This window comes from Podarcis cretensis (genome assembly GCF_951804945.1).
Source record: "Podarcis cretensis genome assembly, chromosome: 17".
Taxonomy (NCBI): Eukaryota; Metazoa; Chordata; class Lepidosauria; order Squamata; family Lacertidae; genus Podarcis; species Podarcis cretensis.
In genome coordinates this window covers 34,120,870-34,148,793 of record NC_137187.1, presented here as the reverse complement: position 1 = coordinate 34,148,793, position 27,924 = coordinate 34,120,870, and the positions used below count along the sequence as shown (strand labels likewise).

Below are 27,924 nucleotides of genomic sequence, written 5' to 3'. Positions count from 1 at the left end.
AGTGCATGAAAAGAACTAGCAAAAAAATGAGTTCTGGCTTTGAAGAAGGAAGACACTTCCATACTATTGCTATTTTCAGGTGGGATTCAGTCACATACCAGCAAATCCAGGCTGCACAGTTGAAACTCATTGGGAGGCCTTGCGCTACAAACCCACGTCCCCCAACAGAAATACTTTTTGCAATAAGGAAAATGGCAGGAAAATATACTGGGAAGTTTGTGAGATAACACTCAACTTTCATGCACTGCTGTTTAACCCCCCTGCAAACAAATTGGGATGAATACTTAATAAACAGGTCATCGCCCTTTTCAATGAACAGAGCGATCAAATTACAACAGTGTTGCTCTTTGCAGTAGTGGAAGAAATGTGGCAGCTAGACTGGTGTCAGGGAGCGGCCGCCGAGACCACATAACACCAGTCTTGAAAGACCTACATTGGTTCCCAGTACGTTTCTGAGCACAATTCAGAGTGTTGGTGCTGACCTTTAAAGCCCTATGGCCTTGGCCCAGTATACCTGAAGGAGTGTCTCCACCCCCATCGTTCAGCTCGGACACTGAGGTCCAGCGACAAGGGCCTTCTGGTTGTTCACTCATTGCGAGAAGCCAAGTTACGGGGAACCAGGCAGAGGGCCTTTTTGGTAGTGGTGCCCGCCCTGTGGAATGCCCTCCCATCAGATGTCAAGGAAATAAACAACTATCTGACTTTTAGAAGACATCTGAAGGCAGCCCTGTTCAGGGAAGTTTTTAATGTCTGATGTTTTATTGTATATTTAATATTTTGTTGGAAGTCGCCCACAGTGGCTGGGGAAACCCAGCCAGATGGGCGGTGAATGAATGAATGAATGAAGAAGAAGATGAAGATGAAGATGAAGATGAAGAAGAAGAAGAAGAAAAAGAAAAAGAAAAAGAAAAAGAAAAAGAAAAAGAAAAAGAAAAAGAAAAAGAAAAAGAAAAAGAAAAAGAAAAAGAAAAAGAAAAAGAAAAAGAAGAAATAATCAGGTTACTTCTGGTATGGCTGTGTAGTGGATTTCTTCAAAAACCACACCATGGTGATGTTTAAGACAACTTTAGTAGTTCATAGAAGCTGCAGCTGGACAACTCAGAAAAGTGGATTCCACAGGCCAATGAATTACCCAGGTCAATACAGAGGCATTCCCTCTATATAATACTTTATACAATGTGTAGAAATTAAATCATTCTCAGGGGAAACGCATCCCTGCATTATCAGAGCTTGATGCCTGATTCTCAGAGAATAACAGGGTGTCTACTCTCTTATCAGGGTAGCTCAAGGCTGAGTTTTCCCCGCGCAAACATTCTTGACGCATTCTTAATACAGTCTGAGTTTAGCAGATTCTTCTAACAATATCCTTTCACACTCTTAACAGTTTTTACATCTCTTCACAGGTAGGCGATCCCTCAGAGCATATACTTTAATTTCCATGACACCTGGGACACCAGAGGAGACAGTACAGTAGGGAAGGACAGAAACCGTGCCTAGAAATTACGGACAAATGGAAGTGTGGATGGCCCCATCGTTTTCACTTGCTGCGCTTTTTAACTCTTGTTTGGGGGAAAAGGCAATTTAGCCACATGCTTTGTTCAGAGAGGTGAGGATTTGGGAGGAAATGAGCAATGCTTCACTTCTTCCACTACCTTGGTGCGGGAGGACATGACTGAAAGGCAAGCTATGAGCCCATGCACATAAAGGTAAAGGTAAAGGTACCCCTGCCCGTACGGGTTAGTCGTGTCCGACTCTAGGGTTGTGAGCCCATCTCACTTAAGAGGCCAGGGGCCAGCGCTGTCTGGAGACACTTCCGGGTCACATGGCCAGCGTGACGAAGCTGCTCTGGCGCGGGAGCCAGCACCAGCGCAGCACACGGAAACGCCGTTTACCTTCCCGCTACAAAGCGGTACCTATTTATCTACTTGCACTTAGGGGTGCTTTCGAACTGCCAGGTGGGCAGGAGCTGGGACTGAAAGACGGGAGCTCACCCCGCCGCGGGGATTCGAACCGCCAACCATGCGATCAGCAAGCCCTAGGCACTGAGGTTTTACCCACAGCACCACCCGCGTCCCCATGCACATATCCTGTTTTAATTCTGGAAATGAATACATCAAGGAAGACGTTTGTTCTGGACACTGGACAAAATAGCCAGCTCCCCTGTTCTGCCAAGACGCCTGGCACCTGTTAAGTCACCACGGGTGAGGTTGGGTTGGGTGGCCGGCTGGCTCCATTCAGGCCATGAGCCGTGGGCTGCAAGCATTCTCTGCCTTGAATCATCCCCCCAAAAAAACCCCCACCCAGTGGGGCCAACTGTTGGAACAGCAGCTGATGCGACTGTTTGATCCATTAATCTCCCTGAGTGCCAGCTTTGAACTCAACTAAAAATAATGTTGTATGTAGGGCATCTGCTGAACAATGCCAGGGGCTCCAAACGCTCTTCCCATTCCCATCACATCCTTTATCTGTTTGTGCTCTGCACATAAGGTGCTATGTGCAGAGGTGGCCTAGGATGCTGGGAGTGAATTTCGAGGTCTTCCTTTCACTAAAGGTAAAAGGTAAAGGACCCCTGGACAGTTAAGTCCACTCCAAGGCGACTATACAGTTGTGGCGCTCATCTCGCTTTCAGGCCGAGGGAGCTGGCGTTGGTCCACAGACAGCTTTCCGGGTCATGTGGCCAGCATGACTAAATCATTTCTGGCTCAACTGGACACTGTGACAGAACCAGAGTGCATGGAAAAGTCATTTTCTTTCCCGCCAGCGGTACCTATTTATCTACTTGCACTGGCGTGCTTTTGAACTTCTAGGTTGGCAGGAGCTGGGTCAGAGCAATGGGAGCTCACTCCATCGCCGGGATTTGAACCGCCAACCTTCTGATCGGCAAGTCCAAGAGGCTCAGTGATTTAGATCACAGCGCCACCCAATGTTACCTCTTTTTTACCTCCTTTCACTACTCCATACTGATGACCACAACCCCTGCTCCCCCAGCCTAACTATGGTGCATAGAAAGGCCTCTCTCTGTGATTTTAATCCAGTTCTTTTATTTTCTTTCTTTATTAAATTTCCATACTGTAATGAATGTATGGGGGTTGCTTGTGCGTAAGTTGCCACCACACCTGGCTAGGTAGCCTGGTTAAACCTTTCCTGACTGGACAGCCCTTCACTTTGTGGCTGTTCAGTCGCTAGCAGAATCCGTCAGTGGGCGTTTCTTAAACTTCTTCCAGCACAGAAGCTCTTTGACGCCAAGTCTACGCCTACTTTCCCTGCGCGGAAGTCTTCTGCGCAGGGTGGGTGTGGGCAGAGGAGGACCTGTGCTCTCCCCGCTGGTCTCCAGCGAAGAGTCCTGGAGACCCCTCTCCGATTCCCCCAACCACCCCCCTTTATCCCTGGTGTTACGCTGATTTCCTTCCCCAGCCGATGAGTTCCCTCTCTCCCTGCTTGGCCCTTCTCCGGCATCGCTTGGGAGCCCTGCCTCCACTTCTGGCTCCGATGTCAGTTCCCTGACACATACCACCCTATACTTGCAGATCTCAGGGCGGTTTACAACATAAAATTACAATATAAAAATAACAAGATATACCAACCAGGCTATAGCACAAAGAGGTCAGCTTCTCTTCCCCTCTGTATTATTCCACTTTAAGGAGTGCAAATGGTAACTCTCAGCTTCACACAGCCCACCAGAACAATTGCCAAATCTGCAGTTTCACTGATGGATGTGATTCTGTTGCAACGTGGAGTAACCATGATGTGAAGCCAGTTTCAGACTTCTTCCTTTACTTCCCTAATGTATATTAGGGATGCCAAAGAACTTCAGTTGGCCTTTCTGATATTTGCGTTACCTGTGTGATGTTTCACGTATAACTGGACCCTTTTCGGCTCCAGGAACAAAATGACAAATTGAGAATTCACACATTATGGATGAGTAGAATGAGCCTCTAGTGCCCTCCCTATCACCAGCTGCTCCCCTGCAACAGGGCGCCAGACCTGTGTTGGCATTGCAAACACATACCCTCCAACATTTATCCGATGAAAATAAGGGACATCCTATTCTACATCAGGAAGCTGCTCCCGTGCAGTGGCGTAGCATGGGTTGTCAGCACCCGGGGCAAGGCAAGTAATTTGTGCCCCCTAACCCGTGGATTTGCGCCCCCTAACCCTAACCCCCAGATGTTGCGCCCGGTGTGGCCGGCCCCCCCTGCACCCCCCATGCTACGCCACTGCTCCCGTGTTTGATCTCATCACACACAGAGACCTCATAGACACATATACATCTGTCACCGTGAGTCAGTTATGTCCTCTTCACCTAACCTATCTCACAGGATTGTTGTAAAGAAAAAATGTAAGGGAAGGGATCGTGTACAACACTTTCAACAGATAAATGGAATGAAATAAGATTTTAGCTGCAAGCTGTCTTGAGGAAACTGTGAGTATGATCAGGAACACAGCAGAGAGTAAATCCTATTGAACTCAGTGGGAATAAAAATGCATAGGATTGCAATGTAAGGCTGCCCAGTCTTTACATAGTTACCTGGGAGTAAGATACATTGAATACATTGGGACTTACTTCTGTATAGACTGCGTCAGACTCCACACGTTTCCTAAGAAATGGCTGGCTGCTGAAGCATTGCAATTAAAGAATTCAAAGTGGATTGGTTACCTTTTCCTTTGAAAATATAGGAAGGGGTTCATATGCCAGCATCACTGTTTCCTTCATTTGGTTTTATTTTCTGTATAAACAGGACTCTGTTTTTGCACCCACACCCACCCACCCACAAACACACCCACACCCCTTTTAATTGTTCTCTGAGATGTAGAAAAAAAGAAAACCAGGACATTCCAGGATCAAATCAGGACCCTGGATGGCTTCTGTAATTCTGGGACTATCCCTGGAAAAGCGAGACAGATGGATTGTATGCAAACATGTATGGGGCACCCTGTATGTGTGTCCCCTCAAGGACAGGAAGAGAGTGTTGGGTTGAGTTTCAAGGGGGAAAGGGATAGATTTAAATATTGCTTGTCCACTACAAATCTCTTCCTCCCCAGGACACAGAGTTCAGAAGAGGCCATTTGCAAACTTTACATGCTGTTAGACTGTAGTTTGGGCCTCAGACTCCCAGTGTTATGCCGGCTCTAGTCTTATTCATGCTTATCTTTTGCCCTGCTCTTTCCAGGCAGAGGTGCCCCTGCCCACACACTTTCCCTGAGCAAATCTGCTCTTTAGAACTGAGTTGGAGCAAATGTCAATTCAGCTTTTCCATGGATTGCTGTTTACTCTAATGGAACTTTAAAGAACAGCTTTTTGCAGGGAAAACTCTGGAGCATTTGGACGCCAAGCTTTAAATCGTTGGTACATCACTCCTGTGAAACTGCAAAAAATGTATAAGACTGGTGACAAAAGGTGTTGGAAGTGTAAATCCAAAGAGGGGAGCTTCTACCACATGTGGAAATGTGAAGAAGTTAAAAAATTTTGGGATTCCATCTACAATGAACTAAAGAAAATACTTAAATACACCTTTGTCAAAAAGCCCGAAGCTTTCCTTCTGGGAATGATTGGAGAGGAGATCAAGAAAGAAGATCATATAATGTTTTAATATGCAATTGTAGCTGCCAGGATTTTGTTAGCACAAAATTGGAAAACCCCAAATATCCCGACCGTTAAAGACTGGCAAATTAAATTGTTTGAGTATATGGATTTGGCAAAAATGACGCAGAACAGACAGAAAAAAGGCATAAATTTTATTGACGATTGGTCTAAATTCATAACATATATGGAAACAAACTCTAGAGATATAAAAATTACAGTAGGTTTAATATAACTCTTGCGATGTGTAGATGTTATAAAATGAAAAACTGCAGAATGGTTTTAATTTTCACATAATCCAAAACCGAGAAGGAGGGAAGTCAATCGTTATTTGTTGTTATTTAATGTCTGTTTTTTGGTTGGTGTAGGTGTTTTGCTTTGGGTGATGTTTGCCTTTTTCTTTGGTATGTGTGGGCTATTTTTTGTTTTTATTTTCCTTTTATGTTGTTGTTTGATTACAGAAAATGAATAAAAAGAAGTTAAAAAATAAATAAATCGTGGACTGTGCCTGAAAAGTTCAGAAGATGAAGAAGTCCTCTATGATCTGAAAGTAACCTTTATCATTTTAAGGTCCAAGCAGTGTCATTTACAGGTTCTGGAGTACCCATGCTTGGATGAGACAACTTTCATGCCCTTTCCCCATCTCTCTCTCTCTCTCTCTCTCTCTCTCTCTCTCTCTCTCTCTCTCTCCTCACTGCAGCAGCAGGGTTCTGGAGCTTTTGTTTGTGAGACCCCCTCCTTGGATATGGGCCTTTGGCCTATGCTGGACCCATGCTGACCCTCAGTCCAGGCGGCATGATGTAAATTGCCTCTTTGGGCACAAAACAGGGAAAATGTGGGGATGAACACCAGACAGATGGCTATTTATTTATTTATGGAGGAAATAAATATACTTCCACATGGCTAACCTTGGCTACTTTTTTTTCATATGTTAAAATGATGATAATGGACAGCGTCATGATAGAGGATTCAAACAACTATGACCATTATGTGGTCATAGCTCAGCTGACCAGACATTTCAAAGTATTCTTCAATCAACATCTGCATTAAGTTGCATAATTCCAACAAGTGCCAACCTCTGTGTGTACATTCATCCTGATTTGAGATGAAGTGGGGTTTTGATTCTCATTCCTTAATGGTAGTCCTGTTAAGTATCAGAACTACAGGATGGTGGTACAGCCCCCTCTCTCTCCCCAGAAAGGCCCCAACCTCCTGCCCTGTGGATATCTAGGAAAGACAGCAAAAAAGATGGGCAGAGGGCTGTCTTACGTCCGGTATTTCCTGGATATAGCAGTCAGAAACAGTATCCAGGCAGAAAATCGCTCAACCCATGTCACAAGATTTTTTTGCAGAAAAAAGCTCCACAACTTTGCCCCCCCCCTCCCCAAACCTCTGTTCAAATTTTCACTTTCACTTTTTGAAATATGGCAACCCTAATTTATGTTGCCAGGGGATAGTTATGTTTTGCACAGCTTATTCCTTTTGTAAGGTTTTGTGTATTGGTGTTGTTACGGCAAAATCTGGGTGCGAGGCTGCTCTGCCACCCAGCTCATCGGACTAAGTCCGTGGGTCCCTGCGGAGGAAAATGAGCTCAGCCGGAGACAGGAGCAAACAGCAGAAGATCCAAGTTTATTGCGCAACAGGTTCAAGGCGAGATTGAACAGTGAGAAAGGGGTGACATGAGTTTTTGAAACTCCCTCCATGTCCCAGAATACAGTGCAAAACACGTCATGAATACATTAAAGAGAGGTTTGGTACACAGATTACATCATGAATATATTAAAGGGAGGTTGGGTTACACAGATTAACATATGGAGGAGGGAGGAAGGAATATGCAGAGCTGGAGATATGCACAGATAAACACTTCCTGGGGATGAGAAAACAATGGTCCCAAATATGCATAGTCTGCCACCTGACATTGCCTGGAGGAAAGGCTGATCAGAGCATTTGACAGGATTAGGGTCTTGACACCTTGAGGGATTATGGAGGACAGGGGAGGGGTGATGGAGTCCTAGAGAAATTGAGCAAATATATTGTAGCGAAGAAGGTGAAGAAGACATGCCCCCCCCTTCCGTAACAGTGTGTTTGAAGTGGATTATTAAAAAATATACATTTTGTTTTTCAAATGCTGTATTTAAAACAACCCAACATATAAGAACGGTCTATTTGCATTTTGTATGCATGCTGTTAGCTGCACTGGGTCCCTTGAGGAGAGAAGAAGAGCAAGGGGTGCTCTGCTGCACCCAGAAATCTAGATCTAGATAAAGGAACCCAGCTAGCAGCGTGGACTAGAGTGGGGAGTGGAACCCACTCTGGCCAAGAACCTTAGGGTGCTGCCGTCACTCAGAGTAAACAGCCCTGGGTTAGATGGACTTCATTTGGTTTCGATTTGTTCCATTTTATTTCTTCAATTTATATCCCACTCTTCCTCCCAAAGGCGCCTAGGGAGGCAGCTGGTGACTTCATACGTAAGGCAACCAGCTGTCCAGAAGAAAACTCTATTACAGTTATTCAAAATTCTCAGTGGTTGCAAAGCACTGAAGAAAACCCACTGATTAAACAACAATGATTCATATCTAGCACTATCTGAAGTTATCCATAAAACAGGTGTAAATAAAATGAAAACCTCAAGACTTTTATCAAGAAACACAAAATCTGCCAAATGGTGTTTTGTTTTTTTTACTTTGTGGTTTTCCTCTGTGTGCCTTCTGTTTGTGAAGTTACCAGTCGCTAAACTACAAAAACAGAGCCTTGCAGGCTCATTGTTTGCCCTCTAACATTTCACAGGTGAAAGTAGGTGCACTCTTCTTGTGTCGGAGCCTGTGCCATTACAGCGCCTGATGCCCTCGTATTATTATGAGCAGGTTGTTCAAAAGTAATCGCCCCGCCTTTCTGATATCTCTCGGCAGCACCATCCATACAAAAGGTTTCAGCCAGCTTGTGGAAGGAAGCCCCATAGGCAGCTGCAATTGCTTCAGCCATAAAGGTAAAGGTAAAGGGACCCCTGACCATTAGGTCCAGTCGTGGCTGACTCTGGGGTTGCGGCACTCATCTCGCTTTACTGGCCGAGGGAGCCGACGTATAGCTTCTGGGTCAAGTGGCCAGCATGACTAAGCCACTTTTGGCGAACCAGAGCAGCGCATGGAAACGACGTTTACCTTCCCGCCAGAGCGGTACCTATTTATCTACTTGCACATGCTTTTGAACTGCTAGGTTGGCAGGAGCAGGGACCGAGCAACGGGAGCTAACCTCGTTGCGGGGATTTGAACCACCGACCTTCTGATCGGCAAGTCCTAGGCTCTGTGGTTCCACAGCGTAGGATCCTGCTAAACCTCTATTTTTAAAAGCACATGCCAGCCCTTATGGGGTGCCTGCTGCTTATTTTAGATGTGGAGCTCAACCAGGTGATTGTTTGTCCCTTCCAGCTCTATGTATTTGTGATCCACATCGCCTCTGATGAGAGGAGTGTCTGTCTGTCTCCATCCATTGATCCATCCATCCATCCTCTCAGTATCTAACCAGCACAAAGGGGAGCGTGTCCTACATCCCAACAATGTTCTACTGAAGCCACATTCCCTGCTCTTGGTCCTTCTGTTCTGGCTCTCCTCTTTGCTTAGCCAACTGATTCTAGCTTGTGGGCCTCGAAAGTCCTTCATGGCAGAGCCCTGCTTCCTTTCTCCCCACCCAGGGTCCTGCCTATTTGAAGTGGCTGGATAATGACTACTTTGAGGGGCAGCAAGAACAGGGTGTGGCGTGAGCAGGATATTGGGGTAGTGTAGACAGGGAGGGATGCAGGTGGCATTGGAGCTGGCACGGTGGCAGCTAATCAGGTTTGCCAGCGCCATCTGTCAGAATGTGAGCATCTGGGATTCAAGGTGACCCTGTCACCCTTCGTTAGAATTACGAGTTTGGCATCTGTATTAAACCACAACCAGCCACAGATGCAGCAAGGCTGCTCTGCCAGGGACAAGCTCCGCTTGCGAGCAATATCTTAGCTGGGTGACTTGATAAATGGAACTAATTTGATCTTAATAATTCACTGACTCACGACTGCCAAAGGTTTCCTCTCTTACCTCTTTTCATACGTTCAGACTGTCTCTCCCCCCCCCCACACTCCCCGCGTGACTGAATCGTAGCTCCAGATTTTTGGAGGAGTGCGGCACGTTTTGCTCATCCCTCCCAGCACAGATGGTGTTTCTCTTGTGCTTTGTGAGGTTTTGTTACTGCCTACCCCCACTCCCACCCCCCCGCAACACACACTGATGTTTTTCTGTGTGCATTTCTGGAGCAGGGTGGTAGAGAAGGAAAAGCAGCAGCAGCAGCAGCAGCAGCAGCAGCAGTATTAATGTCGTTCTTGCACCTGGGTAGGCTACTGGTAGAGGGAGCTCAGCTGCCTTTGCTGCCGAAAATTCCTCCTTCACTGTCCCCTCCAATAATAAAAGGGAGATGTTTAATTGCATGTTGGTCAGTCCTCTTACTGCCTCTAGCTGGGCCTGATGGAGCATCTCTCCATCTCCCATCAATGATGCAGCCGAGAATGAGGAGCGACCGTGTCTGTCTATTCTTCACCTCCATCTTTCTCTCCCTTCCCCATCCCACAAGTGTTCCTTTTCATTGGAGAGTGCACCTCTGCGGTTCCACTTCCCCTGAGGTCCTTTCTCCCGACAGCTGATTAACAAGGATGGTTAGACCCCAAACTGATCACAAGGACTGCACCATCTTTTATCCCCTTGCGAGGGAAGAGCTCTGAGTCAAAGCCTGGCAATTTATCTGTTCTTATATATAGTATAGTAAAGGTAAAGGGACCCCTGACCATTAGGTCCAGTCGTGACTGACTCTGGGGCTGCAGCGCTCATCTCGCTTTATTGGCCGAGGGAGCCGGCGTACAGCTTCCGGGTCATGTGGCCAGCATGACTAAGCCGCTTCTGGCGAACCAGAGCAGCGCACGGAAACACCGTTTACCTTCCCGCCAGAGTGGTACCTATTTATCTACTTGCAGTTTGACATGCTTTCGAACTGCTAGGTTGGCAGGAGCAGGGACCGAGCAATGGGAGCTCACCCCGTTGCGGGGATTCGAACCAATGACCTTCTGATCGGCAAGTCCTAGGCTGTGTAGTTTAACCCACAGCGCCACCCGCGTCCCACTGTATATAGTATATGATGAGCTTCAAAAAACGTTTATGTATAACTTTATGAAAAATACAGAAGCTTTTCTACTAGGGATAACGACGCAGGTATAGCATGAGAAGATCAGAAAATATTCCTCTATGCCACAGGAGCGGCAAGGGTCCTAACTGCTAAAAACTGGAAAAAAGAAATTGCGCCAACGAAAAAGGAATGGCAAGACAAACTGTTAGAGTATATTGAACTGGCTAGATTAACAGAGGCAATGAGAGATCACACTAGACAAGAGTTTCAAAAAGCATGGGGAAAATGCAGAGAATACTTCACAAAACAGTGCCCTAAAATACATACCTGGACTTGTTTCGATCAATGTCTGCAGGAGACTGTGGATATTTAAGTTATAATTAGAAACATCTTAATAATTATTCGTAAAGGAAACAGCTTATAAGAAGTAAATAAGGAGGCCAGATACTGTACAGGATAAAGGAAGTCGTTTATTTGGTTGTTTGTATTGTTGTATGTTGGACGCAGGTGGCGCTGTGGGTTAAAGCCTCAGCGCCTAGGACTTGCCGATCGAAAGGTCGGCGGTTCGAATCCCCGCGGCGGGGTGCGCTCCCGCTGCTCGGTCCCAGCGCCTGCCAACCTAGCAGTTCGAAAGCACCTCCAGGTGCAAGTAGATAAATAGGGACCGCTTACCAGCGGGAAGGTAAACGGCGTTTCCGTGTGCGGCTCTGGCTCGCCAGAGCAGCAATGTCACGCTGGCCACGTGACCCGGAAGTGTCTCCGGACAGCGCTGGCCCCTGGCCTCTTAAGTGAGATGGGCGCACAACCCCAGAGTCTGTCAAGACTGGCCCGTACAGGCAGGGGTACCTTTACCTTTACCTTTTATTGTTGTATGTTATGCTTATTGTATTTCTGTACTGGTGGGGTGGGGGGTGGGGTTTATGTTATGTTGTAAATAAAATTTTCAATATAAATTAAAAACAGGAAATTTATCCGTTCTTGCGCAGTGCTGTGTGTCAGGTTTTCCAGGCACAAAACCTGGAGAGCTTCACCCTAGAAACAAGAGAGCTGCCTTGAAATTTCAAGGCCAAGATAGGCCTTGGCAGCGCAGTCTTCTGGGGCACATGGCTTCAGGGATTTCTTTTCTAAGGGCTGGTTAGCGGCTGTTGCACTGAAAGGAAGACCCATTTCAACCGCTCGGAAGGAGTATGTGATAAATGACTTGCCCGTCTTGTGCTTTTCCTCCCTCCAGAGTCTGAGGCAGCAATGCTTCGGAATAACAGTTGCTGGAAACTACAGGAAAGGGACAGGGGGACGCGGGTGGCGCTGTGGGTAAAAGCCTCAGCGCCTAGGGCTTGCCGATCGAAAGGTCGGCGGTTTGAATCCCTGCGGCGGGGTGCGCTCCCGCTGCTCGGTCCCAGCGCCTGCCAACCTAGCAGTTCGAAAGCACCTCTGGGTGCAAGTAGATAAATAGGGACCGCTTACTAGCGGGAAGGTAAACAGCGTTTCTGTGTGCGGCTCTGGCTCTCCAGAGCAGCGATGTCACGCTGGCCACGTGACCCGGAAGTGTCTCCGGACAGCGCTGGCCCCTGGCCTCTTAAGTGAGATGGGCGCACAACCCCAGAGTCTGTCAAGACTGGCCCGTACGGGCAGGGGTACCTTTACCTTTACCTTTTACAGGAAGGGACAGCGATCTTGTGTTCAAATCCTGCGTGCTGGTTTCTCACATTGGTTGGCCACTGTGAGAACAGGATGCTGTATTTTAATGTTGTATTTTATTCTTGTTTTTTAAGTTGTATTTCAATCGTTTTTGTAGCTAGTGTTAGCTGCCCTGAGCCCGGTCTTGGCTGGGGAGGGCAGGGTATAAATAAAATTTATTATTATTATTATTATTATTATTATTATTATTATTATTATTAACTAGATGCGCCACTGGCCTGATCCTGCAGGCTCTTCTTATGCTCTTATGTCGGTGGCAGCCTCTAACCAAGCTTCTTATCCTCAGCTTGCTTTCTGACTTTGTCTGAACAATAATAATAAAAATATTTTTTTATTTATACCCCACCCTTCCCAGTTTAAAAGCCGGGCTCAGGGTGGCTAACAGTAAATATAAAACATTGATTAAAATGTGAATTAAAAATCGCATAAACAGCATAAAATACAACATAAAATGCAGCATCAATATCAATAAAATTCAAAAATTCAGGGGTCATGGGGGGGGGGGGGGAACAACCCAGTCAGCAGACATCGTATGATCACCAGGGCTAATTGGCCAAGTTGGTCCTACTAGGGCCAGCAAGGAGACCAGGGAAGAATTTAAATGTGGAGTCCCAGAAAGGGTTTCTTCATAGAAGAGGAAAGGGAAAAGGGGATAGAGGATCAGGCTAATTCAGATTGAAGGCCAGGCGGAATAGCTCTGTCTTACAGGCCCTGCGGAAGGAGATCAAGTCCTGCAGGGCCCTAGTCTCATGGGACAGAGCATTCCACCAGGTCGGAGCCGTCACTGAAATAGCCCTGGCCCTGGTGGAGGATAGTCTGGCTTCCTTGTTATGTAAGCAGAGGCTTGACAACCATATGTCAGGAGTGCTCTGATGGTGTTTCCTGCTTGGCAGGGGGTTGGACTCGATGGCCCTTGTGGTTTCTTCCAACTCTATGATTCTAATGTATATAACAAAAATGGCTTCACCCAAAGTTTATAATAAGACGACTGGCTTGATTGAGAGGTGTGTTGTGTTTGTTGGGGATACAAATAGGCCGTTCAAGCAGTAGGTGCTAGACACTTGCCAATACTTGCAGCAAGTTCTCCAGGAAGATTCGAGGTTCAGCTCTGAACTGAGGCTTGTTGCAGTGAATTTCCACAATTATGCTGTGGCACATATCCTGAGATGCAAAATAGGTGCGCCTTCCTCAGATTTTAGAAGCCCTTTGTTAAGTCTCTAACCAACCCCTTGAATGCAGGGCTGGCCCAAGACATATTGCTGCTTGAGGCAAAGGACAAGATGGAGGTGTTCCTCACCCCCAAATGGGGTTTCACTAGGCCCTCACCTCAGCAGCCTCCACCTGAGGCAGCTGCCTCAGTCTGTCCAAGAGTAGGGCTGGCCCGCCTTGAATGCCCAAACACTTGCAGAGGGGGGTTTATGTCTAAAGTCCTGATAAGAACATCAAATGAGCTTTGCTGAATCAGCCAGTGATTCATCTCGTCCAGACGCCTGTTCTCACAGTGGCCAGCAACATGCCTGTGGAAAAGACTGTAAGGAAGAAGAAGAAGAAGAGTTTGGACTTGATATCCCGCTTTATCACTACCCGAAGGAGTCTCAAAGCGGCTAACATTCTCCTTTCCCTTCCTCCCCCACAACAAACACTCTGTGAGGTGAGTGGGGCTGAGAGACTTCAAAGAAGTGTGACTGGCCCAAGGTCACCCAGTAGCTGCATGTGGAGGAGCGGAGATGCGAACCCGGTTCCCCAGATTACGAGTCCACCGCTCTTAACCACTACACCACACTGGCTCTCTGTTTGCCCTCTTGTCCATAATATACTTCTCTGGGTGAGTAGAGGCCAAGCATCATTTTCAAGGACGAAATCCCACGCTCATTTGCAAGTCTGCAAAACTTTTAAATACCCTGATAAGGATGCAGCATGCAGGGATAGTGGTTTGCTAAGTCATACACAATAAGCACAATTTGGATGAGATTGCCTGCTTTCGTACAACAAAATCACAGTTGACAAGCCCTGTCCTTCTCTTGTCTAGCCACGAGATGAGCTCTTTATGCACCAGATCAGGGGTCAGCAAACTTTTTCAGCAGGGGGCCGGTCCACTGTCCCTCAGACCTTGTCAGGGGCCGGACTATATTGGGGGGGGGGGGATATGAACGAATTCCTATGCCCCACAAATAACCCAGAGATGCATTTTAAATAAAAGCACACATTCTACTCATGTAAAAACATGCTGATTCCTGGACCATCCGCAGGCCGGATTTAAAAGGCGATTGGGCCTGATCTGGCCCCTGGGCCTTTGTTTGCTTACCCATGCCCCAGATTAATGCAGAATAACTCCCATGATTCTGTTAAGAGAATACACCTATGAGCAACCACTGAAAAAGTTGGACTTTGAAGATTTTTGGACAGCCTTATTTTACTGTGATTGTAGAAAAAGTGGTCAAACTCTGTTGTGCCCCTTGAGGTTGAGAAGATTCTACAATATCTCTGTACAACAATGTTCAATAATCTTCCAGCCGCCCTTTACCATTTCTTGACATCTGACCTACATCTTTTTTGGCTGCAGCCGATGGGCTGGGTGAACCACTTCTTTCTAAGGGGAAGGAAAAGGCCTGCCAAACGGAGCCCAAGTGGAATTGCCCCGAGACCGTTTGCTTCTCCAAATGAGCTGTATGTACCTCACAACCCCTTGCAATCTCGCAGACGATTTTTAGAAAGAAAAATCTCCGATCATGTGCCTGGGGAAGTGTTTCCAGATGGAAGCGGAACAGCCAAAAAGAGTGACTGTAGTGGAAAAACCTACGTGGTGCTGAGTGAATGCTGTTTGGTACCTTTCTGCTGGCTGAGGGGGATGTTGGTGTTTAGATGCAGCCTAAGATGACTTCTCCTTGCTATTTATGATGGTGGTGCTTCTGGGAAGGCCAGGCTAGAGATCTGACTGTGCCCATGTTCAGATCACGGGGTCTAAGGGGGTTTAGTAAGCTCCCTCCCCAAATCCTCTTCTGCACTCTCCCTTGCGCATTCGTCTCTGGCACACTTCCTGTGAGCCTGCTAAATGTTTTATTTTAGCCAGGCATGGAGAGCGAGGGCGGGGGACGGGGGACAGAGAGAGAGAGAGACAATAATAACGCGGGTGGCGCCGTGGGTAAAAGCCTCAGCACCTAGGGCTTGCCGATCGAAAGGTCGGCGGTTCGAATCCCCGCGGCTCGGTGCGCTCCTGTTGCTCGGTCCCAGCGCCTGCCAACCTAGCAGTTCGAAAGCACCCCCGGGTGCAAGTAGATAAATAGGGACCGCTTACTGGCGGGAAGGTAAACGGCGTTTCCGTGTGCTGCGCTGGCTCGCCAGATGCAGCTTTGTCACGCTGGCCACGTGACCCGGAAGTGTCTCCGGACAGCGCTGGCCCCCAGCCTATAGAGTGAGATGGGCGCACAACCCTAGAGTCTGTCAAGACTGGCCCGTACGGGCAGGGGTACCTTTACCTTTACCTTTTTAATGCTAACTTGCTAACCAATAACAATAATACTAACAGCACTGAAATAATAACCGCTGCATACTAATTGGTGGCTACTGCTTATTTGTAAATAATCCGATGCTTACTAATAGAACGGTGACCATGAATAATGAGTAAAATGCAAGAGTAAAAGCAAGGAAGGGTCCTTCTTTCATCTGCACATCCAGAATTTATGTATTCATTTATTTGATATGAATATATTAATATGGTAATCTCGTTTAACCACTTGGTGGTGTTTTTTTTATTTCTCTTTCCCAGGGAGTAAGGAGTGTGTGTGTGTGTGTGTGTGTGTGTGTGTGTGTACGCTGGTGAGGGAGGCATGTCCCATTCCCGTTATGAAATGGGGGGAACAGGATGTGCTTTGCCTAAATTTTGGCTTCTTCTCAAACCGCTTCTCCAGGTATGCACACTAGGGGGAGCCATTGCACAGGAGTTTGGGATGCAGCTTCCAGGGTCTGAAATAACACACTCCGTGGCAGCAGCAGAATCATCACTTCCTCAGCTTGGCGGGAAGGAGGGTGGTGGGATCGCCAGGGCATTTAACCATGGCACTACCGGTGCATTTATTAACCATGACCGCTGCCTGTCAGACCCCTGTGGATTAAGCCAGCCACCCAGACTGCAGTATGACATGGGGCCAGTGGTGTAGCGTGGGTTGTCAGCACCCGGGGCAAGGCAAATAATTTGCGCCCCCTAACCCATGGATTTGCGCCCCCTAACCCTAACCCCCAGATGTTGCGCCCGGTGCGGCCGGCCCCCCCTGCACCCCCCACGCTACGCCACTGCATGGAGCTCCAGGACTTCTCTAGAAACAGATTAGCAAAACAACCCAGGTGCCGATGGCTCTAGCAAATGAGTCAAGTCACATATTACAGGACATAACAAAGACCTAGGGCTGCGCACATGATCTGTTTTTCCCCACCGTGGGGTTTTCTGTGCTCTTTTCGTCCACACACGAGCACTTTCAATTTAAATCTGTCTCACGGTTTCCCGTCGACATTATTAGGTGCTGTTTGTTAGGATGCAATTCCTAATGTACACTGTTGTCTTCTCCCCTCAATTGCTACTTCCCTTCTTCCTGGAATTCCCGGTAACTCGAGGTCTGTTGTGGGTATTTGTTTGCTTTTTAATACTCTCTGGCGAATAGCACAATAACAAAGCCAACATTCAAGCACACTGCATAGTAGGGGAAATTGTCGTTGTGTTGTTGTTGTTTTTAAAATGCATGTTTTTCAATTTACCAGGTTTGTGCAAAACAGCTTCCAAAAAATAAATAAATGGTGTGTTGTGCCCTGCCAGCGAGCCAGCAGCCTACGGTTAAGTTCCTTGCCATAATAATAATAATAATAATAATTTATTATTTGTACCCCGCCCATCTGGCTGGGTCTCCCCAGCCACTCTGGGCGGCTTCCATAAAAACCAAAAATACACTAAAATATCACAGATTAAAAACTTCCCTGAACAGGGCTGCCTTAAGATGTCTTCTGAATGTCAGGTAGTTATTTATTGCTTTGACATCTGATGGGAGGGCGTTCCACAGGGCAGGCGCCACGACCGAGAAGGCCCTCTGCCTGGTTCCCTGTAGCTTTGCTTCTCGCAATGAGGGAACCGCCAGAAGGCCCTCGGCACTGGACCTCAGCGTCCGGGCAGAACGATGGAGGTGGAGACGCTCCTTCAGGTATACTGGGCCGAGGCCGTTTAGGGCTTTAAAGGTCAACACCAGCACTTTGAATTGTGCTCGGAAACGTACTGGGAGCCAATGTAGGTCTTTCAAGACCGGTGTTATGTGGTCTCGGCGGCCGCCCCCAGTCACCAGTCTAGCTGCCGCATTCTGGATTAGTTGTAGTTTCCGAGTCACCTTCAAAGGTAGCCCCACGTAGAGCGCATTGCAGTAGTCCAAGCGGGAGATAACTAGAGCATGCACCACTCTGGCGAGACAGTCCGCAGGCAGGTAGGGTCTCAGCCTGCGTACCAGGTGGAGTTGGTAGACAGCTGCCCTGGATACAGAATTGACCTGCGCCTCCATGGACAGCTGTGAGTCCAAAATGACTCCCAGGCTGCGCACCTGGTCCTTCAGGGGCACAGTTACCCCATTCAGGACCAGGGAGTCCTCCACACCAGCCCGCCCCCTGTCCCCCAAAAACAGTACTTCTGTCTTGTCAGGATTCAACCTCAATCCATTAGCCGCCATCCATCCTCCAACCGCCTCCAGGCACTCACACAGGACCTTCACCGCCTTCACTGGTTCTGATTTGAAAGAGAGGTAGAGCTGGGTATCATCTGCATATTGATGAACGCCCAGTCCAAACCCCCTGATGATCTCTCCCAGCGGCTTCATATAGATGTTAAAAAGCATGGGGGAGAGGACGGAACCTTGAGGCACCCCACAAGTGAGGGCCCAGGGGTCTGAACACTCATCCCCCACCACCACTTTCTGAACACGGCCCAGGAGGAAGGAGCGAAACCACTGTATAACAGTGCCCCCAGCTCCCAGCCCCTCTAGACGGTCCAGAAGGATGTTATGGTCGATTGTATCAAAGGCCGCTGAGAGATCCAGCAGAACTAGGAAACAACTCTCACCTTTGTCCCTAGCTCGCCGGAGGTCATCAACCAGCGCGACCAAGGCAGTTTCAGTCCCATGATGAGGCCTGAATCCCAATTGGAAGGGATCCAAATGGTCCGCATCCTCCAGGCGTGCCTGGAGTTGTTCAGCAACCACGCGCTCAATCACCTTGCCCAAGAAAGGAAGATTTGAGACTGGGCGATAGTTGGCCATACTGGCCGGGTCTAAAGATGGTTTTTTAAGAAGCGGTTTAATGACCGCCTCTTTCAGCGGATCTGGGAATGTTCCCTCACAGAGGGAAGCATTCACCACCCCGCAGAGCCCATCGCCCAGCCCTTCCCGGCTTGCTTTTATTAGCCAGGATGGGCAAGGATCCAGGAGACAGGTGGTTGGTTTCACGCGTCCAAGCAGCCTGTCCACATCCTCGGGGGTAACGGATTGCCAGGGAAAATAATGGCCAGGCAGGGTGATCTGCAGGCACACCCCTCCCCCTTGCAACACAGAAAACGCACACGGCCAAGACAGGGCAGGGAGAGGAATTTTCCCCTTTTCTTCCCCCTTTACCTTTCCCGTCTCCTGCACCTGTTCTTATTTCTAACATTGCTGTTTTGCGCAGGAGCAGTTCCACAACACAACTGTTTCAAAAATAATTTACTTTTCCTGCGAATTTTCCTTCAGCCAGTGGAACTAGGCCTGTTGCATCCTTTGCTTTGGGCTGGTGGCTGTAGAAGGACTTGGTTGTGCTCGGACGATGAGCAAATGGATGTGAGGGCTGTGGCGAAAGATGGCACCCCCAAAACGGCAGCCACATGTGAAAAACAAACAAACCCCGTCCCACCAGGTGCTTCAGCGCAGCCACATCCAGAAAATGTGATTTTAGGTTGGATTCTCCCCTCACCTTGACCCTCACAGCGTTATCCACAGAACAGGAAAACTTGAATTAAAGGATGGGTGATGTGGAAAGCATGCACACATGAGATGGATCAAACCCACCTTAAGCTGCACGTAGCTCGCTGGCCAGCTGGATCCGATCTTTTCCCAACCCCAGGCATAGTAATGACATAACCTGAGGGCAGACAACAACACACAACATCCTCAGGCAGCTAAAGCAGGGCTATGTCTGATGCCTATCCTGCCCCTCTTTTTGAAAAGGGGTTGCCCTTTAAATTTCCCACAATGCCCCAGAAGAGTGACATAGAAGGGAGCCCAAAAGACAGCAAAAACCACCCACCTGCAAATCCCAAGCGGTGAGTTCTTGAGTTTGTGGTGCAGCTGCACTCTCCCATACCCTCCAACATTTCTCTGATGAAAATAGGGACGCCCCATTCCATAACGATCATTTTACTATTTATACCCCACACATCTTACTGGGTTGCCCCAGCCACTCTGGGCAGCTTAAAATATCATAAAACATTAAACATCAAGAAAACTTCCCTATGCAGGATTGCCATCAGGGAGCTCAGGGGTCAGATAACTCCATACCCTCCAACATTTCTCCAATGAAAATAAGGACATCCTAAGGAAAAGTGGGACATCCTGGGTTCAAATGAGAAACTGGGACTGCTTCTCTAAATCAGGGACGTCCCTGGAAAATACAGAGGTACCTCTGGATGTGAACGGGATCCGTTCCGGAGCCCCATTCGCATCCTGAATAGAACGTGACACATGACTGCTAGTCTGCACATGCGCAGGTCGTGTTTCGCCACTTCTGCACATGCACGTGACGTCATTTTGTTTTTTTGTTTTTGTTTTAAATATATTTTATTAAGGGTTTTCTTGTTTTACAGTGTAAGTGTAATGCCTCGTATTTTTTCCCCCCGTGTAACATTTTTACAAATCCATTTCATTTGTTGAGGCATTAGGGGGAGAAGAAAAAAGAAAATAAAAAAAAAGAAAGGAGGGTGGAGGGAGGGGAGATGGATGGGGGTGGGGTGGGGTAGCGGTGTTTCTATTATGCTTAATGTATGTAGTTTGGTGTCAGCGTGCTTGTGTTGTTCACTTGTGTTCCTTTGGTGGTGAGAGAGGTTGGGGTTGGCCTAGGATGTGATTGTTTGTTTGTGACTGGCTGTGGTGATCTTTGTTTTCGTGTGTGAGTGAGGTGGGTGGGTGTTTTGGATCAAGTTAGCCATATTGATTTGTATGCTGTTGGTGGATTATTGTCATTGTCCTGTTGGGCTGTGTATGTGATAAAGGGGAGCCATATTGGGGTGAAGGTGTCTTCTTCTGTTTGTCCCCGTGTCAGTTTCAGTTTATTAGTTAATTTTTCTAGTAGGGCTGTTTCCCATACTATTTGGTACCATTGGTCCATGCTTACTCCTGACAGGTCTCTCCAGTGTCTGGTTATGGTGTTTCTGGCTGCTGAAAGTAGGTGGGTTATGAGTTCTTTGTGGAGTAAATGGGCATTGTTGTCTTGGAAGATGTTTAGTAGGGCCAATTCTGGGGTGAAGTCTAATACTTGCTTTGTTATTTTACATATTTCTTGTATGGCTGTTGTCCAGAATAGTTGGATTTTGGGACACTCCCATGTGAAGGTATGTGCCTGTGGAGGTGCACCCTCTCCAGCATTTAGGCGAGGTTCCTGGGTGTATTAGCGCTAGTTTCCTTGGTGTTAGGTACCACCTGTAGGTGAGTTTCAGTGTGAGTTCTTTTATTTTCGTTGATATGGATTTAAAGGGGGGTTTGGACCACATTGGGGACGCAGGTGGCGCTGTGGGTTAAAGCCTCAGCGCCTAGGGCTTGCCGATCGAAAGGTCGGCGGTTCGAATCCCTGCGGCGGGGTGCGCTCCCGCTGCTCGGTCCCAGCGCCTGCCAACCTAGCAGTTCGAAAGCACCTCCGGGTGCAAGTAGATAAATAGGGATCGCTTACCAGCGGGAAGGTAAACGGCGTTTCTGTGTGCGGCTCTGGCTCGCCAGAGCAGCGATGTCACGCTGGCCACGTGACCCGGAAGTGTCTCCGGACAGCGCTGGCCCCTGGCCTCTTAAGTGAGATGGGCACACAACCCCAGAGTCTGTCAAGACTGGCCCGTACGGGCAGGGGTACCTTTACCTTTACCTTTACCTTTACCTTGGACCACATTCTGGTCCATTGAGTGGGGTTAATCTCATAGCCTATGTCATTCTCCCATTGTTTTTTGATTGCGTCTAGGGGATTTGCGGGATTTTGGAGTAGTATTTTGTATATTGTGGATACCGTCCCTTTACCGTTTCCCTTTGTTGTTAGGAGGAGGTTTTCAAAGGTTGTCAGGGGCCTAGTTGCTGCTGATTTTACTGTTGGGTTGTTTAAGAGGGCATGTAGTTGGTGTTGTGTTAACCAGGGCATTTGGGTGTCTTCTAGTTTGTCTTGTATTTCTTGTGTTGACAAGGGTTTGTTATTTTTATAAAAGTCTATTAGGCGATATAAGCCTTTGGTTCGCCAGGCTTTTATCTGGAGGTTTTGTGCTGCATGGTGGAATAATGGGTGGTACGCCAGGGGGATTAGTGGGGATGGGGTTGGGGATAGTTTGCCTATTTGTGTTTTCCATGCTTTGAGCATGGTCTGTGTGTACCTGTTAAGTGTTGTGGGAATTTTCTTTAGTTTGTTTGGGAGGAGTGGGTATGTTGTGGTGCAGGTATTTTCAATTGTGTCCCTCTCTAGTTGTACCCATTGTTTTGTCTCATCTTCTAGTATGTATGGGATTATATGACGTATTTGGTTGGCAATGTAATATGCTTCTATGTTGGGGATTCCCCATCCTCCTTCTGAGGTGGGGAGGTACAGGTATTTGGGGCTTATTCTTGGTTTTTTATGTGAGAAGATGAAAGAGTGTAGTTTTCTCTGCCAACTGCGGAGTTGGGTTGAGGGGATCCAGATTGGGAGGGTTTGGAATAGGTAGGTTAGTTTTGGGAGTGTGATCATTTTGATCATGGCTATTTTGTCTGAGAGAGTGAAATTCGTGTTATTCCATCTCTTTAGGTCTTTGTTAATTTGTCGCCACAGGGGCTTGCAGTTGTGGAGGTACAATTTGTTGAGGTTTCTGGTTATTTGTACCCCTAGGTATCTGAACTTGGTGTGGCAGAGTTTTATTTTGGTGACCTTCGTGAGCTCTTTTTGGGTGTGAGGAGGGGTGTTGAAGCACATAGCTTCTGACTTTGTAAAATTTACCTGTAGGCCCGACACCATTGCAAATTTGTTGAGTTCTCTGATTAGGGAGGTTGCTGTGCTTATGGGGTCTGGTGTTGTCACCATTAGGTCATCTGCAAAGAGCCCTAATTTATAGGTTCTGCCTTTTATTTCCACTCCCTTGATGTCTGTGGCTGCTCGGATGCGGATTGCTAAGGGTTCCAGAGCCAGGATAAATAAGAAGGGAGACAGTGGGCATCCTTGTTTCGTGCCTCTTTGGATAGCTATAGTATTAGAATCCATATTGTTAATTCTGCATTTTGCTGAGGCTTGGGAGTATATTTGTTTGAGGATTTGTAGGAAGTTGGGGCCAAATTTCATGTTAGTTAGTACTGCTAATATGTATTTCCACTCTAAGCAATCAAAGGCTTTGAGGATGTCTAGGGACATAATTGTCAATGGGAGTTTTGTTGCCTTGCTGTGTTCGATCAGGTTCAGTAGTTTCCTGATGGGGTCTGTTATATTGCGGCCAGGGACAAAGCCAGTCTGGTCTGGGGCTATTAACTTGTGTAGGAAGATTTTTAGGCGGTTGGCCAAGATTGATGTGAATATCTTGTAGTCTTGGTTTATTAATGAGGTTGGGCGGTATGATTCTACTTTGAGGCTGTCTTTTAGTGGTTTTGGGATGGAGACTATTTTGGAGTGGGTCCAGGTTTTGGGGATGGGGCCCCCTTTTATGATGTCGTTGAATAGGCGGGTCATGTAGGGCATCAAGGTTTCTTTGAATTTCCTATAGAATTCTGCTGTGAAGCCGTCTGGGCCTGGGGCTTTGTGTGGTTTCAGGTTTTTGAGGACCACATCTATTTCCTCTGGGGTGATAGGGCTGTCCATGAATTCCTGTTCCTCATCAGTTAGAGTAGGCATGGTCAGTCCTGATAGAAATGTTCTGATTTCCTTCTCTGGTGGGTTATGGGAGGTGTATAGGTTGGAGTAGAATTCTGCAAATTCTGAGGTTATTTCTTCAGGGGAGAATGTTATGTTGCCGTCTTTTTTGGTGATGCAGTGTATTCTTGTTTTGAGTGCTTTTTTCCTGCATCTATTTGCTAGTAATCTGGAGTTTTTCCCTCCATATTCATAGAAACGTTGTTTAGAATATAGAATGCTGATCATTGTTTTGTTAATTTCTAGGGAGTCTAGTTCTCTCCTTTTTTGTTCTATAAGTTTGAGGAGTTTTTTAGATCCTGTTTGTTTGTAGCGTGTTGAGAGGGCTGTGATGTCTTGTTCTATTTTGCTAATTTTTGAGGAGGTTTGTTTTTTAAGGAATGTTTTCTCTTTTATGCAAGCTCCTCTGGTGACCGCTTTCATTGTGTCCCATAGGAGGGGGGCTGTTATATTGTCTACATCGTTTTCCTTGAAGTAGTTTTGGAGGGTTTTTGTGAGACTCTCTCTAATTTGTTTGTTTGTAGTTAGGGTGGGACTAAAGGACCATGATGGGGTGGTTTGTGTTCCTTCTCCTATTTTAACGATGACTTCTACTGGGGCGTGATCTGTGATTTTAATGTTACCGATGTTTGTTGATTCCACTGAGGGGATCAGACCCTGTGTGAGTAGAATGCTGTCCAGTCTGGACACTGTATCATGACGTCCCGATTGGAATGTATGGCTGATGTCTCCCGGGTTTTGCTCACCCCAAATGTCGTAGAGACCCCTGTTTTTTAGCATTTTTAGTAACTTGTAAGAGTTCCTAGTTGTTGGGGGTTTCCTTCGGAGGAAGGTTGCCCATGGGGTTGTAGGGTGGATATCTTTCAGGGATATACCTTTCATATTTAGATTGAGGTCCCCTCCTAGGATTGCTTCCCCTTCAGAGAAGGAGAGGAATTTGTTTAGTGTCTTCTGGAAGAATTCTAATTGTTTCGCGTTTGGGGCATATATGGAGCCAATTGTCAGTTTGATTTTACCATCTAGTGTCCCTTTAGCGAAAATGAATCTGCCTTTTTTGTCCCTGAGGACTGTTGTGGCAGTGAAGTTCAGGTCTCTACTGAGTATTATGGCTACACCGCGAGCTTTCCCTGAGCCTCGTGCGACCCACTGCTGACTGAAGCGGGGGTCGCTCAGGAGTTTGCTGCCTTTGGGTGGGTTGTGTATTTCTTGTAGGAAGGTGATGTGTGGTTTCATGGTGTTTATGTATGAGGTGATGCGTTTTCTTTTGATGGGGTTTCCCAGCCCCCTCACGTTTAATGTAATTGCTTTTAGGTTAGCCATCTTGCTTATCTATTATGTGGGGCGATTCCCTGCCAACCCGTTCGGGTTGCCTTGTGTCTCTCTCTTCGTGTTGTTTAAAGAACCAGTGGGGTTGCGCTGACCTAGGGTGTGGTGGGTGGGGGGCTAATGGGATTAGAGTAAGATTTGGGTTAAAGAGTAGGGGGTAAGTTGTAGAGAGTTTCCTATATGTAGTCATATAGGTGTTTGTTTGGGGTATTTTGGGCCATCTGGCATTTAGCCGGTTGGTCCTAGGTCTCAGCTGGTGTGGAAGGCCGTGTTCAAGGACAGGCCGTCCCCCCTGTTGTTTGCGAGAGGGGGAGATCAGTGAGACAGTGTGAAGTGACTTTGTAACGTCGCTGTCAAGTATAAGGTTCATGAGCAATGTTGCCAATGTTATGAGCAACATTGTTGGTGTGTTGGTGTGTGGGTGTGGGTGCTGGTACGCTCTGGTGCCACCATAGTGCTGGTTGGGTATCAGATTTTAGCCTGATTGTGGGTTGTGTTATTGAGGTTGGAGGAGTTGTTTTTCCTTAGTATGGAGTATGGGAATGTTGAAGGTGTGGGTGGTGGGGAATGTGGTTGAGGTCGTCTGGGCTGGTGTTGGGGTGGGGATTTCTGTGGGGGTGGGGGGCTGGGGGGATGTTGATGGTGTTAACTAAATCTATGGTTTTTTTGGGGGGGGAGAGGGGGAACGGGGGGGGGAATCACCAGTCCTTCAGTTTGTGGTTTTTTCCTGGTTGCTTCATTCAGCTGCGGTTGTTGTTGTTGTAGGGTTGTCCATCTGCGATGAATTGGTTTGGTTAATCTTGGTCTGGTTTCTTGTGTCGTATGGCCGGCGGGGTGGTTCTGAGCATGATGCTTGTCTGTATTGGTTTGCGTTGTTGTGCTGCTTCTGTTGTTTCCTTTTCTTCTTCTGTACCGTCATCCAGTTGTTTGTTGTCGTTTCCTCGTGGTTGGGGCTGTCACTTGGTGGGTTTGTCGGTTGCCATTCCGGTGGGAGGTCGAGTTCAAGGTTCTTTAGTAGTTGCAGGGCCTCAGGTATGTTGGTAACCATGTGTTGTGTTGTATTGGTTGTTACAATGAGACGGAAGGGGAAGCCCCATCGGTATTTGATCCCTGCTTGTTGGAGATGCTGGGTGCATGGGCGCAGGCTTTTCCTCCGGTTTAGGGTATCCTGAGATAGGTCCTGTAGGGCCAGAATGGGGGTTTCTCCATATCGAAGGTTGGTTGAGTTTCTGAGGTTGTTCCATACCTCTTCCTTCTTTTTGTAGCGCGTGAAGCATACAATGATGTCTCTTGGGGGACGTGACGTCATTTTGAGCGTCTGCACATGCGCGAGCGGCGATACCCGGAAGTAACTTGTTCCGTTACTTCCGGGTCACCGCGAGCATAACCTGAAAACGCTCAACCTGAAGCATATTCAACCCGAGGTATGACTGTAGGGACACTTGGAGGGTCTGAAATCCCAAGTGGTGGCTTTTTGGGTTGTGATGAAGCTACACTCTCCACCTGACATCTGGCCACACTTTGGGGGCGTAAGATCTCTTGGGGCATGTGGAAGTGGAGCCACAGGGTCAGAACTAGTGGTAGATCAGCCTCTCCAGATCTAGGTGGGGATGTGCCGTCTGAGAAGCAGAGAGGAGATCTCTCCCTCAGCTGAGCATGAAAGGGAGGGAGCACTTCTTAATGGTGGCAATCTGGCCAAAGGGCTACTTGCAGGAGTTGGAACAGCCTGTACCACTCTGCATTAATCCAGCACTTGCTTTGGCCAATGTTGTGACAATGCAAAGATCTGAAGCGCAGAGGCCATAAGAGATGTGCACATTCAATGCACATCTGTTCCCCTTAGGAGCCTCACTCTGGATGTACCTTTACCTAGCGGAAAGCTATGCCGGGACATTTCCACTCCTCCTGCCAATTTCTTCCTCCTGTCCTATGAATCTCAGAGAGTCAGGATGGGGGAGGGAATCGGTATTCTTGCAGACAGAATCTACTACTACCAACGCTCAGCTCTGAGATTCTCCCTCCTAACCAACGCATCTCTCCTGATGCAGACTCTGCAGGCAGCCTCTCTTGGTTTTGCTTGTAAGGCCACGTGCCCAGTCTGCAACTCTGCATTAGGGGAGATGGGTTGGTCGGCAGGGAGATCAGTGCAGGCTTCCCCAGTGTGATTCCTGCTCTAAGACCTGGAAGGTGCCCTTTGGTCAGATTTCTACCACCAGGAATGTTATGTACTGAGTTGAATAGGATCCAAAAGGCAGCAGTCCAGGGCGCCGACTTATAAAAAATATTGGGGGGGCGGGGGCCCATACCGACTTATAAAAAATATTGGGGGGGCGGGGGCCCATACCGACTTATAAAAAATATTGGGGGGGCCCAAGACCTCCAAACCGCTGCTGCTGGGGGAACGAAAGGGGCGAGCCCCGGGCTGCCCCGACCTTAAGTGAACCTGTGAGGGCCCGCCCTTTGCGGCAGCCGATTGGCTGCCGCCGTGGGCGGTGAATATTAATGAGCTAGGGGGAATCCCCGCTTCTCGCGGGGCTGACGCCAGCCCCGTGAGATTGTTGATGGGTCGAGAGCCCGCAACCCCACCCCCTCTCTAGATCGGGAGTGGCTTTGTTTTTCTTAAATTATTGGGGGGGCGGAGCCCCCCCAAACGAATTTTTGAGGGGGCTCGGGGAGTCGGCGCCTATGCAGCAGTCTGATTGGTTCTAGAACAATAGGATTCAGAATGCAGCAGTCTGATTGGTCCTAGAACAATAGGATTCAGAATGCAACAGTCTGATTGGTCCACAGGAGTCCCAATCCAGCTCCAGGTGGAAGTGAATCCGCAACCTGATTGGCCTACAGGTGAATCCCGGAAATAGCCAATCACGTGGGGCCCATTTTGTAAATAATGTATATAAAGCAGACATTATGGGGGTACTTCTATTCCTCCTCACCACTATGAGCTGAATAAAGAGCATGAAATCCACTCTCGACTCTGAGTATATTTCAAGGAAGGACTGCCTAAGCACTGATCTTTCCCTCTCATGCTCAGTTGTGCAAATCATAATTCTGCACCA

General features: G+C 47.6%; 1 long non-coding RNA gene across 1 annotated transcript in view; it reads right to left on the bottom strand.

The window, feature by feature from the left end:
- LOC307206631 overlaps nt 1-27,924 on the bottom strand; it is an 89,888-nt gene that overhangs the window by 37,314 nt on the left and 24,650 nt on the right. The gene's annotated exons all lie outside the window — the stretch shown is intronic.